This window comes from Poecilia mexicana, unplaced genomic scaffold (assembly GCF_051168715.1).
Source record: "Poecilia mexicana isolate PSO_F unplaced genomic scaffold, ASM5116871v1 scaffold_11, whole genome shotgun sequence".
Lineage (NCBI taxonomy): Eukaryota > Metazoa > Chordata > Actinopteri > Cyprinodontiformes > Poeciliidae > Poecilia > Poecilia mexicana.
Window position 1 is genome coordinate 6358988 of NW_028263380.1, and position 16535 is coordinate 6375522.

Consider the following 16535-nt stretch of genomic DNA (forward strand, 5'->3'; position numbering starts at 1 on the left):
GCAGTTGGAAGCATTCTTAGGTTGCAGGAAAGAGGTCATTGGGGTCAAACCAACCCTGGAGTCTGCCTGTATAGGGTTTTGATGTTCACCCCGTGGCTCTCCAGTAAAATAAACCGGTTAGGTTAGTCGATCTCTATAGGGTGTACCCTAGGATTGACTAACAAATGCTGGAAATAGACACTTGCCTTTCATGACCCTACAAGGATAATTGGGTATTGATATTGAAACTGCATGAATCTGTCATTGAGAAATTTTTATAATCTAACTTTTAACTCTAGTGTATTTATTCATCTTGCAAATAAATAACCCCAAATAATTCTCCAAAATACATAAAGTTAATCTCTGAATTCAAACCCTGAATTTCTGCTTCATTTTTTAAGTTGATCAGATTGTCTGGTAATCAGTAATCCACAACTTCCTGTTTCCATAAGGTCTACTTGTGACATAAAACAAAGGCTATTTTCTCCTAGCCACTCTTCAGAAATTAAGGTGCATTTCTAGTACAAATGTGCGTAAATCTTTGTATGTATTCTGCCAATGTTGGAAAAAACACAATTTCCCAATTGCGGCGTTTCCATTGAATAGGAAATGAAATGAAATCACAGGTGAATAACTTTGTTCATGCAGTAAGCCATGAAAAATCATGGCAATGATGCATGTACACAGTTACATGAGATTATATTCCTAATTCAGTCATGGCACTCATCATCTATCAGTCATCAGAGGAATAGGGTTAACAGAGAATAGGGTTAATAGGTGAACATAAAATACAGGGTTTTAGCAACAAACCCTTTATACTTGGGACCGGCTACATTTTGGGCAAATTCTAGTCGATGATTTTATATAAGAGCTATGGCTTCAACAGGTTTGAATGATGAAAATTTGTATGAACTGTGCCATGCTGCGAGAGCTCTGGTGGAGCCAACTGAACATTGTCTGAAAAAACAAACAAAAAAAAACACCAAACCATCATCATCCTGCTACTTCCTGCTGACTTTGTTGTTTTTGGCAGTAGTAACAGCCAGCTGTTGATCACTCGTGTGGTGTGAAAAAAAGTGCTCCCATTGCAAACTACATCTTCCTCCACACAGCCAAAAAACCACCTCATCCCAGCACAGAAAAACTTTTTTATCAAAAACCATGAGTTTTTTTAAAATGGCGCATCTTTGTTAATCAAATATATTTTTGGAATTTCAATTTGTGCAATTCCATGTTAATGATGGCATATGTGTTGACCTTCCTTAACCGTGAGGGTTAATGAAATTTTGTAGATTTAGGGGCCGTCTACAAAAAGCGGCTACTTGCATGAACATCTAAATATCTGCAGTCAGTGCCATAGTTCAAAACAAACAAAAAAACATCTGGAATGAGGCTGGATGAGAACCCAAATTTATCTCGCCATCATGTGAGCTGAATGGTATTAAGGGATGTAGATATCGACAGAGTTCAGATTTCTAGAGGTGAAGCAAAGAGTGGCATGTTTGGGTCATCAAGCATCCATGACAGTCATTAAACACCATCTACATTCCCACCAGTTGCTTAGGGGCCAGTCAGGAAAAAAGGCTTTTTATATCTACTGGGTTACTGGTATTGGTCAAACAAGGCATTTTTTTATTTTTATTTTTATGTATATACTGAAAAGACAACTTTGTTGCAACCAAATCAGCTTTTATTTAATTTATTAAACGGCTAACTATAGCAAACATTTTGAGAGAAAGAGACCCGAATCATCCAATTAGGTGTGTCAGAAAGTTTGCCGCCTAATACTGAGTAAAATAAAACATTTATTTCTCAACATGGAATTATTTTGTTGTGGTTAAAATTTCCCCAAAGTTTTTTGGTGTGATGTTATGCAACAAAAGATATTTTTCAGGTCTTTCGCACATTTGCACCAGGAGAGCAATTAAAACGTGGAGTCGCTCAGTGAGCTCTTCACTCCAACACAACGAATCAAAAGGCGACTATCAACCAGCTTCCTGCCAACTTTTCAGGGGGACAAATGATAAAAATCATCCATGAAATTTGGGCCTCCAGTCCCACATGAAAATATTGCGATATTTTCTTATTGCGATAAGTGAGAATCTAAGGATCGATGTTTTTGACTAGGAGCTTTTTGTTCAGGAGACACTCTTTTCACTTTTTTAAATAAACTTCTGACAAAGAATGACTTACAGAGGTGTAAAAAAAAAAAGAAAACGTTATGAATAAAATTTGTGTTTATTAGAGTGAACAAGAATCATTACTCAGCTTATTTCACTGCTGCTGGTTAATGTGCCCTTCGGTCGTCTCTCTGCCATTAGTAGCTATCCAATACATATAACATTTTTTTGTTGTTTTGCATTAACTGAAGGAGTCTAACTGAGACTGCTAGCAGCTCTGTTGCTTTTCCAGCAATTACAGCATAAAATGCCATCAGTGAGAAGGGCCAACTACCTATTACTGTAATAGGAATCTATGAAACTGTTAGTGTTTCATAGATTCCTATTAGTGTTAGTCCACTAATGCAAATAATACCCTGCTGCTATTTTTATTTATTTTTATTTACTTTTTTTAAACTTACTAAAATTAATGTATTATGCTTAAAAAGGCACAAAGCAGAAACTTCACCATGCTCTTTCTTCAACTACTTCTCAATCCAGCTACTTCAACTTTAAGCACTGCATTTCTGTTGTAAAATAATGTCAGCCAAATGGTTTTGTAATGGGTAAAATGACAACTTCTGTAAGAAAGAAAGGAGTGGAAACCAAAAAAAAAACATTACCTTCAGGTTCAAAACCTTATACTGACCACCTGTGAAGCTCTACTGCGAATCCAGCCTCCTATTTAATGTCACGCAGCAGTCCTTCGTCATAAAACTGCATCGTCATATTCAATTTATAGATTTTTCTTTCATGTCAGTGAGCCTGAAAACAGCAAAAATTAGTGTAATCTTGTTTTCTGTGGGCATGCCAGCTTTTGTGTTAGATTGTTTCGTACGGAGGCTTTGAAAAGACGCTGTCTTGCTGTGCCTGGAACAACGTGTTCTGAAAATGTGTTGGGGGGTGGGGGGAGATGAAAGGTGATGATTGTCAAGGCTTTCTGGAGCAAAGTGTCCTGACCCGAGTCAGACTAACTACTCTGCCGGGAAAAGATCCCGCACTCAGCAGAGTTAAAGAAATAAATGGAAACAAATGTACAAAATGTATTTTATTCATTTACCTGAGCAGAATTTCAGAGAGTAATTGTGGTTACTAGAGTCATTGATTCATTTTAACAGACACATTTTAAATAAAACTAAATTTGTGAATTGAATCATTTTGCACCTGCAGATACAAACTTGGTGAAGAAGAAAATGGCAAAAGTACACATTTATTTCTAATCTGATCAAATATAATAAATCATTTTCAATTTTTTAAAATCTGAAATACATTTCAACTTATCTGAAATAGAAAATATGGAAAATTACTATGTTATATGAAGACAATATTAACCCTTTTCCTCGTTTTAAATCATTTGGTTGCTTTGGATTTTAAGAACGTCAACGTAAAACTGGCTGAACAATATACTTCACACTTTTGAGGTTTTTTTCTTTGTAAAGATTTCACAGTTTTCTTACAGTTTACACAATCATACACTACTTTGTGTTGGTCTAGCACATCAAAACCCCAATTTGAGACATTGAAGTTTGTAGTTGCAACATGTCAAAGTTGAAAACACAAATACGTTTGTATCTTTATTTATTGGCTAAACATGGACCTGATGTAGAATTAGCATCTTCGTGCATTAGCTTAGCATTCATAACGTTAAGGTAGTGTATTCCCAAGTTTTTAACAGTCTGTTTATTTGGCTTTTTATGCTATTTTTTTCATCTGTAAGGATCATATGAAAGCCATGTTAATGTCACTTACTGCTCCTGGTAAATTGTTTAGCAGCTAGCTTAGCTTAGCATAGCTTAGCTTAGTTTACACAAGGCAATCTGAAAGAAGCTCCCATGTCTTTGTCTAAAGATATCTCTGTCTGTCTACTTGCACCACTAAATCCCATTAACTTACGCTTTATCGAACAGAATCGCTAGACGTGGATTAACCCTCGTCTTGGGATAAAAGCTAATTTTAATTAAACAGCCCAAGTAAAATAAAAGCTTACTCTAATCTTAATCCATGTCTGGGAAACCAATCCCATTGCTTTTTTGTTGGAATCATGCAAGATAAAAAAAAAGAGAAAGAAGTGTTAGTAATCATGATTTTATGAGAGATAATGTGAGAAGAGCCTATGCATAAACTCATTATGTTAACAGGTTTTCACGTTAATTTGCCAGGTATTAGCAGAAACTCGTGAAATGGTTTGTGTACTTTTTTTTTTTAAGAAGGTACTTAATGCCGGCTCTCTGCTGTTATCATTGCGGGCACGTCTCTGTTAATTGATCCCAGAGCACTTTTGGTTTTGTCTAGTTGATATTTACCCACTCCTCATTAGGGGGGAGAGAGAGAGACCGAACAGTGGATCACAGCGAGCCAGCGAGATGTGATGACACCGAGCTTATGCCGAGTGCTCCGAGGACGCCGATGCAAGCAAATGAGCTTAATTTTCTTATTAGTTAACACCGCGAGCATACAGAAAAGCTAACTGTGTGTTTGTGTGTGCGTCACAGCGGGCAGAGCGGGGGGGTTAATATTATTCAGACGTGAGATAATACCTAATCCCCTCAAGGTTACTTTGACACGGAAATTCTCCGAAACAGTCTCAGCCAGGCTCGGAGACACAAAATGGAGCTGAAAGAAGGTGACCGTGACTGTTCTTGTGTAGTCAGGTTATTGCTTTTATATTTAAAGAATCACAAACCTTCCCCAGACACACACACACACACACACACACACACACAAACACCTCCCTCTCCCAAAACCCTGGCGAAGAAAACTGTGATTAGTAAAAGGATCATGCAGCATGACGAACAACACAACAATGAATGGGCTGCATGCGTATGGCTCCTGGAAAACACTCTGAGATTTTCCAGGATATGAGATTTTGTTGCATGTATTTTATGCAGGATTATGAATGTAGAAGCGGGGTGTACGGGATGTGACTTCTCTCCAGCTAAACTCTTCATCATCATTCTGGGGGATCGCAAGACAAAGTGATGAAGCTGTGAAGATCGAGTTTTCATGCAAAAAATAAATAGAAGCGAGCCTAGAATGAAGCCACTACATTCTAGGTTTTTCATGATTTGGTCTTTAGTAGGGCTGTCAACGTGTTTCAGAAGATGAAACCACAAGACGTCTCTGGTGGTTAATGCTTATAAAATGAACATGTACAAGGTTTGGCCATCTTGATTCCTTGCCAGTTGGTGACTGACAGTAAATATCTCACTTTGGGTCCATGTTCAACTAACGCCTGTTGAAAACATGCACTAGGCTTTATTTAATTATAAGTAGTTCTCGGGTGACGTCACCCTTCCGGGAACTAAACAGCTGACAGCCATCTTGGTAGGCACTGTAAATAACTGTCATGAGTTGCTATGACAACAATAAACAAGTCAAAATTAGCTCTCGTCTTGTTCCTAGCTAACTTATAAACAGTAAGTACATTACAACTATTAATCAGTTGTATTTTTTGAGTCTTCTACCCACTTCTATGTAATACTAAGATAAATATCAGTGATATTTACAGTAGTACTAACTACTGAACTAGCTAAATTAGCTTAGCTAGCATAGCTTTTATCTGCTAGCTAGGGTGAACGTGTAGCCTTCTTGTCTGTTACTATATTTACTCTGCCAGACACCAGAACCTTGTTAATCATGCAAAGAGTTTGAACATCCTTTACAAATCCATTTAAACAATTGCATTGGATTTCAGGCCGTGAAGCTCCTCTTCATCTCCACAGTAAACTATGTCACAGGTTTGGAGGCAGCTTGTCCACATCTTCTGACATGTTTCCATTTTCTGTCTTAAACAGGTCAACAGCGATTTTGTTGATTCCTATTTCTCTTGCACGTTGATCAAAAATATTAATGTTCTTTCTTGTCGGTCTGGAAGCCACAGACATCTGTGCCTTGCGCTGCGCTTGCCTACCAAGATGGCGCGGATCACGTCTGGTTCAGACTGGTGGGGAACTACGGTATGTATAGGTGCACCGGTGAATGGTGTGAAACAGATTCTCGTGTTCTGACATGTCCGAACTTTAACCGAGACTCGTCCCTGACTGTGTGATTATTAAAACACACGAAGATTAGCTTAACAACAAACAGTTGCTTCAAAATACAGCTTGCTACAAGCTTCCAAAAAAAAAAAAAACAGCTAACTTTCCTGCAACTTCAAGTTGCACACGTAACCATTTCTACCGCAACACCATCAGGAATAAGATGGACAGAGTGAAAGTCCGTTTTTAAGTAGTGAGACAGTTTCAGCTCTATCTGAATCATTTACACTTGGTTAGAAAAAAATTTATTTGGAACTTTTCCATTTCCTCTGCTCCCCACACACTTCATTAAACTTACAAACATCATGCATCAATGTTTTCCCAGCGGCCACAGAGTCGAGAGGAAAGGTTTGGAAAGGGCCAGAAAAAAACCCCAAAAAGTGATAATGTAATCTACTTTTACTGCCTTTACAATCACACATGGGTCAGAAATTATACTTAATCTAGTAAGATTGCTCCCTTCCATGACGATGATAAATAGTGATGTAGTGAAGGGAAAAAAAGTCATTTTCTCATAATTTAATAATAATTTTTCTCGCCAGCTGGAAGAGACTGAGAAATGGTAGCAAAAACTGTGTGCGTAAGCTAAGCGATGCTGCATCTCCGGTGCAGGATGAGTTAAAGCTTCCCTGTGCAGAGATGCAATTTTCTTCCATGCAGCAGAATATGAATTATTCTTCCGTGACCGATTCAGAAGCATCTCCCAGGGAAATGTGGTGCTCAATCTGAAATTTGTTTTCGGTGTCACACACGCAGCAAGAAGCTGCATTGGGTTTGTGTGTGTTAAACAAGCAATAGACGAAGAAAAAAAAAACTCTAGCAAATAAATTGAAAGAAAAACACGAGAAACATGTTGAAAAATGAAAGCGGTGTCACAACTATTTGTAAACTCTGAACTATTTGCTTGATTTTTAATAATATTCTTCTTGGCATATCTAAATTGATGGCAGGCTACTTTTTAAGAATTTCAACGTATTTCCATTTTAACTGCTTAAATCCCAGCATTTTAAATATGACAGAATTTGCTAAATGAAACTAACTTGGTATGTGTTGACTTTCATTTACGGTTTTCATTGTGGCATAAAACAGAGAAACCATCTTTAGAAAGATATATATTGAATGAAAAACGATTATTTGATGAATGCGTCTCTGTGTAACAAAAGCAACTGAACTGTGACTAGTTCACCATGTTCAATGTCATTTCAAATAAAGACTTGTCCCTAGTTACCACTATTAGATAATAATTAGCTTAAACATCAGTATCATGTTTCCATTGACCATATAATTGCGCAAATTGGAATTACGAAAATAAAGTTGCTCAATGACAAAATTTAAAAAAATCATGTTTTTTGATAACTTTTTTTGCACTAGGATGAGTTGGGTTTTCAGCTGTCTCAAAATTGGGTGGATTTTGCAAAACTGCAGTGGAAGCATTTTCTTTTTTTCCATATCACGCAAGTTATGTGATCAACAACCAGATGTTACTGCTGGCGAAAACGACAAAGAAGACGACAGGAAGTGGTAGGAGGATCATGTTTTTAATGATTTATTGAGCAAACAAACTTATTCACATGTGATTTTAATCGTGTTTCATAACAGAAACACCACAATTGCGAAATTATGTTTTTTTCAACATTAGCGACAGTTTTGAAAAGCATGTGTTGAAACCAGATCCCAGCAGCAAACTGTTGCCTCCGATCTTCTTTGAGTTTGAAGATTAACTTAGAGAGGCAGAGGCCAGATGAATACCTTTAATACCTAATGTTAAAATTTGAAATCTATAAGTGGGCAATTAATATTTCCTTTACTAGAAGTCAATTTGTCTTTAAAATGTCTAATTTTCCTTATTTTTGGTGCTTCTCCAAGCTTTGGAAAATCACATCATAGCAAGTTGTAGGGCACCGAAGAATGAGGTTGATAAATATAGGATCCTGTAGAAAGAAGTGCTTTTCTTTGTATTTCTCTCACGTATGTGTTAAACCCAGATAGAGTAAACCTTCTACTTGTCCCTATCAAACCGCAACTGGCTCTTCTTATGCAAGCTCTGGCTGGGATAGGAAGTACAGTGAGCTTTGGCAGCCACGTCCAGCCTCTCCGTCTCTCACACGCTGTAGCATCTTTATCATTCTTAGCAGACCATTCGGAGCTGGCTATAAATATTTCATATAGCACAGTGCAGTTGGGAAAAATATATATTTTTAGACTCTTTCACAAGCAGCATTCAGAAGAAAGCGGATTCGTGTGAATTCAGTTTTTTTTTGTGTGTGTGTGGCTTAATTTGACTGTCCTAATGAACGCACTGGGATCAAGGTTGATCATTTGGATCAGATCTGACTACGTCCCACTGGCAACAGCTACAGCATTGATTCCCAATCATTTCCTTTAGGGTGCGGGTGAGTTCTTAAGTCGATAAAGTTTGAGAGTCAGGCCCTGCTCCTGAACGGTTTGGGACGTAACAAAAGGTGATCTCTCTGTCCCAGAGGAGAGCTAGATAGATGGAGAAGCTAACAGAATAAGACAGGGGCTGTGAAGGAGAACCAGGAGTTTGTTTTTTTCTTTTTTCCAATCTGGTAGGGGGTGTTAAGATGCAAAACACGACCTTCTCTCGGCCCCAAAGACATGCTCTGATGAGCAAAAGCAACAGGACAGCAGACAGACAATCAGAGATGGATATTATGAGTTCATGAATGTAAAATGGAGTAGAAAATAAAATCAGCAGTGGCATCTCTAGACCTGGTTCAAGTCTGAATAGACAGGTCAGGATCACTGAAGTGGATTTCTGCTAAAGGTTTTCACCAAATAATTGAATAATAATGATTTTTCTTTTTAAAGTACAAGTATCGGTATTGACGGTACTAGCCCTTCATTTATTGAGATGGTATTGATACAAAGACTTCCCTCGTTTTTAGGGATATAGAGGATTCTACGGGTGGGTATTTATCGTATCGTTTATCATTTATCGCGGTAAATTTCTTATGAGAAAAGTTTCGATGAATCGTCACAATAAATCCCAATTGATGATATTTAAGTGCCTCAAAACTGTCCGTATTGTCAGGATTATCAGTTTTACAGTTTTTTCTTTCCCAGTTTGTTCAATGAGAGTATCAATAAATTTGAAAGTATGATTAAATGCAGTTACTGAGTGCAGTTTAACGATACACATATATGTGACCGGTGTCCCAAAGACGTGCATTATAAATAGGGACGTCCTTCAAAAGCAGCATTTGCGTTTGTGGGGATTGGTATGTCAGACAGTCACAGCCACACAGTTACCTAAAAAATAATGAACAGTTCTCATCGTCGCTTGTATGCATATCACAATAGTACCACAAAAATATCGTGATAAAATTTTTAAGTCCATATAACCCACCCATAGGTGGTTCATATGTGAGAAGCAACTCTGAAGTATTCGAAGGCTAAAGACCAATCAGTGCTTCACAGCTTTTAGATAACCCGCTGACATTTTGAGAAAGGAGCTGCTCTAAGATGATAAAAGTGCACTTTGGTCTTGTTCTTACTGTTCTAGAACATTCTGACCCTATAACATCTGGGCTGGAAGAACATAGTGTAACCACATATCTCCCTCCATCATCCAGAAAACACTATTCTGCAACACGCCTACAGCTAACTTGTTCCTCTGTTCCAGAGTCTCTCATCCGGATTGACGAATCAGGAGGCGTACCTCATTTCTCATTTTCTCTGCTCTCCAGCAAGACACGGAAGACGAATCAGTTCCATTAAGAGAAGGTTGGATGCGTTGTGATGGATGTGTGCTTAAAGATAACACGTAACGAGGCAACGAATGCTATAAAAACAACCTTGATGGCTGTGATTATTTTTTTTTGCGTTTCGTTTTCTCCCCTCTGTCGACTTTTCCTGCCTAATCTGTCGCTTCCTTCCCCTTGCCCTCCTTTTCTCGGCGTCTTTCTGACAGGAGGACAGCAGCCAACCTGACTGCTAATGAGGGACGGGGCCTTTGCTGAGCGTAAGCCGGTGGTGGTGGTGGGTGGAAACAGAGAAACGGGGTGTGTTTGTGTGTGTACTGCCTGTACTGCGATTCTGGCTGAGGGTTAAGGCCAAGAACAGAAAGAGAGCGAGCGAAAAGATAAAGGAGGATGTGCTCTCCAGCTTTCTACCCTCGATCTGTTTCCTTTCTGTTACTAGGCAACACCTGCAGGCATGCACTAAATAAAGCCTTGTACCCTCTATTCACCCAACCCCTCGTACTTCCAACCCCCCCTCCAACCAGCTCAGCCTCTGTCTCCATCTCCCCTACTCATCACGTCATCCATCTCTCCTTCATCCCTTCACACTCGGCCACCCCTTCGCCGCCTCATTTCATCACTGATTGCATCCCGATCACAGGCCTTTTTTCCTGTCCTCTTCCTGGTTCATCATTTTCTCGCTGTACGAGAAGGTCTTCTTAAAGGACCAGATTTAAATTTAAATTTGAAGTTTTTGTTCTCTACGGCTAACACTCTCTCCTGCAAGTCAGAAAATGAAGGTACAGTTTATGGAGGGCAGAGGATAGAATCAGATTTACAACCAAACCCAAGTTGCCATATGGCCTTTGTGGGCTGTAAGTAAATTAGACAAATTTGATTTTCCAGAGCTTCTCTACTGGCCTTGTGGTTTTTATGAGAATATTTGTTTACTGAGTGGATGTGGGACAAAGTCGGGGCCACCATGGAGTAGTCTTGTTTAAACTATAAACAGAACCCCATTTAGGGTGTGTGAAATGACTAAATGGGTCAAATAATAGAAAAAACACATTATAATCACCTGTTTGCAGCTTTAGCAAACCATTAACATTGGGCCGTGACGCGACAAAACTTCGTCTCCAAACAAAATTGTTGATCATGAGCCGTTTGGACAATGACAGAACTGATTTTATGTAATTACTTAAATTACCACATTGCAATTTCTGTTTTATAAACGTGGCTTGGCTACAGCATGGTAAGTAGCATTGCAGCTAGGTATTTCAACTTTCCAAACCAAATTTTTTTCAAATATTTTAAATAATCTCTATAAAAAATTTTTTTTGCAGGTTTCCCACAAAATTTTTTTAGTTATTTTCCTTAAAAAAAAAAAAAATCTACAAATAAGCAAATTTGTAAATACTAAACCATGGATATATGCCGGCCAACTGTAGCCTTATTTTTCCACTTTACAATTATGCAGTACTTTGTATATTTCTGTACTTATGTCACATAAAACCCCATTGAAATACAGTAAAGTCTGCATTTCAAAATTTTAAAGGGATAAAATTTTGAACATTTCAAGCGGCGTGAATAGCATAAAGTTTTCACGACAACATCATTTGTCATTGACGGCAACAAGGTCAGTTTGGTTCAAACTATTTGTTTCCTTGATAAATGAATTCTCGTTGTAATAAAGAAAATAAATTTTAATTTGTGTAGGGAGGATTCTGCTGATGACCAATAAAGCACCACCAGTACAACAGCAGCACCCTTCAGTATTTTTCACGCAGTCTTATAAAAGCTGTGCTAATCGCTGTCATTACCCTTGTTGGCACATTTACTGACTGGGTCGGTATTAACTGGGTATCTAAGCTAATTCCCCGTTGGTGGACAAATGAAGGTTACTCTGTTCTTTCCTGAAGTCGCTCCTCGGGCTTTTACATCTACCGAGCAAGTTCATTTTGGATACAGATGCTGTTGCCAAGGTGAATGTACCAAATCCCATGAGTGCGCCACATTAACACACAGGTCACGAGGATAGCCTGAGCCAGGCTGAATTTTACAGGATATTACTTCACTTTGGTGGGGTTTGTCTGCAGAGATGGGGATGGCTCCAGGAGACCGAGACAAATATACAGCGATGGGAAGGAGATAAAGACACCACAGTCTGAAGCACTGGCAGGAAAAACTAATCCCAAAATGTCACTCTGACACACTATCCCACCTTTTTTCTGTCTCTGCTGCTAAAAAGGATTACCTTCAACTCTTACAGAAAATCAGTCAACCTGACAAGGAGCAGCAGAGTACAGCTGTGTAGTGGCCTTGTGCTATTTGGAAGTTTGATTGATTAATGAAGCTTCCATGCTTTTAAACAACTTAATCCTTTTCAACCAGAGGTGGTTATGCTTGTGGGCGGTGTCCATGCATCCTTAAAAAGTCTGAAATTCATGTATGCAAAATTAAGACCTTAGATTGTCTTAAATTCATTGGAAAAGATGTAAGTTGGTCTTAAATAAGTTAGTCGCAGGTCTTAAATTTTGTTGTAGCAGGACTGTTTGGTCTCGTATAGTGTAGATTGTTTCTTTCCTGGGACTTTTCTGTCAGGTAAAAGTTTGAGTCGCACACAGACATCTTAACATTCTGTAACAAGAAGAAGTTGAGGCAACTGCTAGCTAGCGTTTTGCATACATCATTGGTAAGAGTGAATTATCGCCAGTTGACTGGATGACGTTCGATTTTGCCACTGGCTCATTTCTGTTGCCAACCCAGACGATGTTACCTGCATTCTGTGCAAAAAATACTTTGGGCTACTATACAAAATATGCAATTTTTAAAAAAATATTTCTGTCATGAATCAGGTCTTAAATTATATCCATAGAGGTCTTAAAAAGTCTTAATTTTGAGTTGGTGGAAGAAGCAAAAACCCTGTTGTGACTAAGTGTGATCTTCACACTGTATCTAATTTTACTCAGTTTAGTTGGCCAAATACACATATCCACACTAAAAATTCTAATTCAAAATTGCATTTTTTCCCAGCACGGACGACTGATGCCATTGGAGACTTTTTTCTAATTTTAATTTTAGAAATCTTTGGTGAAGTTTTCCACTGAAACAGTCAATGATTGATTTCTTTGTTTTAGTTTAATTTCATGGTAAAACACAAAACAAACGTCCTGGGTCTTTATGCCCCAAAGCAGGCCTCTAGTTCAATTTGGCCAAATTATCAAAGCCGTATCTCATTGTTATTGTTGAGAAAAGTCTGAAAATGTTTTACAACCTAACAAAATAGAAAATCAATCTGGAAAATTTAGGGTGAGGAAAAACAGTTTGCCTTCCTCTTAATAAGACAAACATACAAAACTATTATTTTTTTAAATCAGATCTGCAAAAATTCATATTGATTTTCACCAATGATCAGACAACTTTATGCATTATTTTGAAATATATCGTATCATTAAATACAATATATTGTTAAATCGTAACTACAAATAAAAAATACCCATAAAATGTAATGTTACATTTTATATAAAAAAAATTAAACAAATCTTAGTTTTGTGACCAATGAGAACTTGCAAGTGAAAGATTTTGGCCCCATTAAAGTTTATGTACTAAATTAAAGTAAATGATTGATACACTATATGTTAGGTGGTAGAAACTTCTGGTACCTGGTTAAGAAAATGCACATTAAATGTATAATATTCTCACATTAGAAGTGTGTCTGGACAAAACAAAACAAACAAACAAAAACAACTGGCATCGGACTGGCAGACAATAAGGACACAAAGGTTGTTCTACACCAAGCAACCTCAACCCGAACGAAGCTAAAGGTCTGACATGTAAGAACTGGACACGTGCACACACACACACACGGTTACACACACACACACACACACACACACACACACACACACACACACACGCACACACACACTCTGGCTTCGCACAACAGAGGCAAAGCCCATAACCAGAGATTTACCAGAGGATTTTAAAAGGGCCAACAGTTGTGTGTAGAGAGAACGGAGTGGGATTTGGTTTAATCCAAACATGAAACACCAGATAAACACACACACACACGCACACACACACACACACACACTCTCTCCCAACATACACACAACACCGCCACCGCCGCCACTGCACTCTGTATCTCTCCAAGTGTGTGTATGTCAATTTGCCTCCTGCAGTCTCTTTTAGCGTTGCGTAAGCGCCTGATTATATAATCCCAGATATATATGCGTCTCCACAAGGCCGAGTGCTACAGGGGATAAACTATGCAAGAGCATCAAACCGGAGTGGAGAGTGGAGGGGGGGTGATGATGATGAAGATGGAAGAAAGAAGAAGGTAAGGAAAAACAAAGATAAAAGAGCTACAATGTGGTACTTTAAGTGCCATTGCCATGGAGATATGGAGTAAAATCCCATATTTCCTTCTACATTTTGATGTTACACTGTTTGAAGAAGACGATGGTGTCGGTCATCTTCCACGGGTTGTGTGGACAAAATCTACTCAGTCTGAACGTCCTGCTGTCCATGTTGTTGTCCTTCAAGTAAAACTCTGTGAAAACGTCAACAAGCCACATCATCTTCACGGAGCGCCGATGTTGTCTTTAGAAGGTAAACGCGTGGCACGCCTCCGTCTGTACATGTGAAGCTTCGACGTAGCCGTGGAAACCGGTCCTTGAAGTGGATGGCTGTCAGATGCCTTGAAACCACTTTTTTTTTTTTTTTTTGATGTGCACTTATCTCAAAAACTACTTTGATCTGCTTCTGACAGGAATTAGATCGACTGCCTCATAAATAAATAATGACTCAGGACAAATCCTGCCAGAAGGTTTTCCCTCCGGTAATTAGACGCAAGTTAATTGACACCTCGACAATTAGATCTTATATATTCACACTTTACATATATATTTGATCTGAATAATGGAGATTTAATATTTGTCTCCTTCCATCAGTTAATAGGATGGTTTTATATTATGTTTGTTTGCCATGTCAACCACTTATATATTTGAAATTGAGATTTCTTTCATTCGTTTAAAAACTTATCCAGCATTATCTGATTAATATTTACTGTACTGAAATCAGTTTTCACATTTAAAAAGATGTTAAAAATGGATTTAAAAAGATCTGACAAGACAGGGCTGTGAAGAAATGCATCTGTTTTTCCAAACTCTTTTGCACAAGATCTGGCGTACGAAGACAACAATGAGTAGCTCTGTGAACATTTGGGTCAAGTTATTAGATTTTCAAATAGCTTTCCAGGTCCATTTCCATACTGAAATGAATGCCAACGCGTCTCACTATGTGACCTAATCACTATTTAACAATAAATCAGAAGAGAAGTCTGACAATTTAGCTAAAGATTCAGAATAAGAAACCTGGTGGTCGATAGAAAACACTACTGGAAATGACATGAAAACATGTGAAATACGTCAAGTTAATCATGTGAAGGAACCGTAGCTAATTGACCTGAGAGTAAAAAGCAATGAAAGGTGTTGAGTGGTGCTCTTGACAAATTGGAGTTCTTACTTTGTCATTAAGGCGTCCAAAGGCCTGTCGCAATAAATCAATTAATAGCATCATAAATTCAAACGAGCTCAATGATTTTAATTTACATGATTTATCGTTATTCTCTTTTCTCTCTTTCTACTAAAAACTGGATGATAAAAGTTTTCGGTCTGGTGCTTTGGTCTCAGCTGACTCTTTTTTAAAAATATAATTTTGTTTACAAAGACTTCATAATTGATTTTATTTGTTGCTTCTGTCATTTTGTCTTTTTTTGTTTTGGATATTTAAAATGTCGTCCAGTTCCAGTGTTAAATGTTCATTAGAATTTAATTGATCTCAGAGTATGTTCTTGATTTATTAAGCCATTATCGTTATATTACAAGAAATGGTCTCAAAACAATATTATCGCTTATCGCAATAATACATTTCAATCCAATCACACACACATATTTTTATCATTCCAAGCTATCCATTTATCACACAATATCTGACTAAAACAGATTACAATTAAGAAAAGTAACACTGCAAATCTTCCTTAGAGATTGAGAGAAAGTACCAGCGCACCTTCTAATGACCGACGACTAACTCAGATTTAGGAATCTTCTACTCATGGAAAAGGTCCAAACTGCATCGCAACCACAAATTTATATAAAAATATTTAAAAGAAATGGTGCAGGTTCACTCATTTAAGCAGAAAGCTAGTAGATCACAATGACCTTTTTATTTTCCAATTCTAAGAAAACCAAATGTTTTTCCGAGGAAGCTGCTGTTTCAATTAAAAGAAGTGTACGTCTGCCTGCCTCCACAGAAGCGGCGAGGAGAAGGACAGCATCTTTTCGATGAAAACGCGTCTATTGAGGAGAAAATAAAAAAGCCGCATCTTAAGTTGAGATTAAAAGCTGGGGAGGGGAAAAAAAACATTTTTTTTTTTCAGTACTGGAGTGCTCTCAAAAAGCTTTTCCTGGAGAAAAATAATTAGACAGCAGAGCAGACTGATTTATCTGAACAGAGATTAAAAACAGGAAAGGAGGAGAGGAGCTTCAAAGGGTAAAATAAAGGATAAAACGGTAGAGAAAGTGGAGAGGTTCAGTCGACGGCAAAGAGGAAAAAAAGAAAGTCCTGGCTAGATGAGGCCATTGATAATGTTTAAT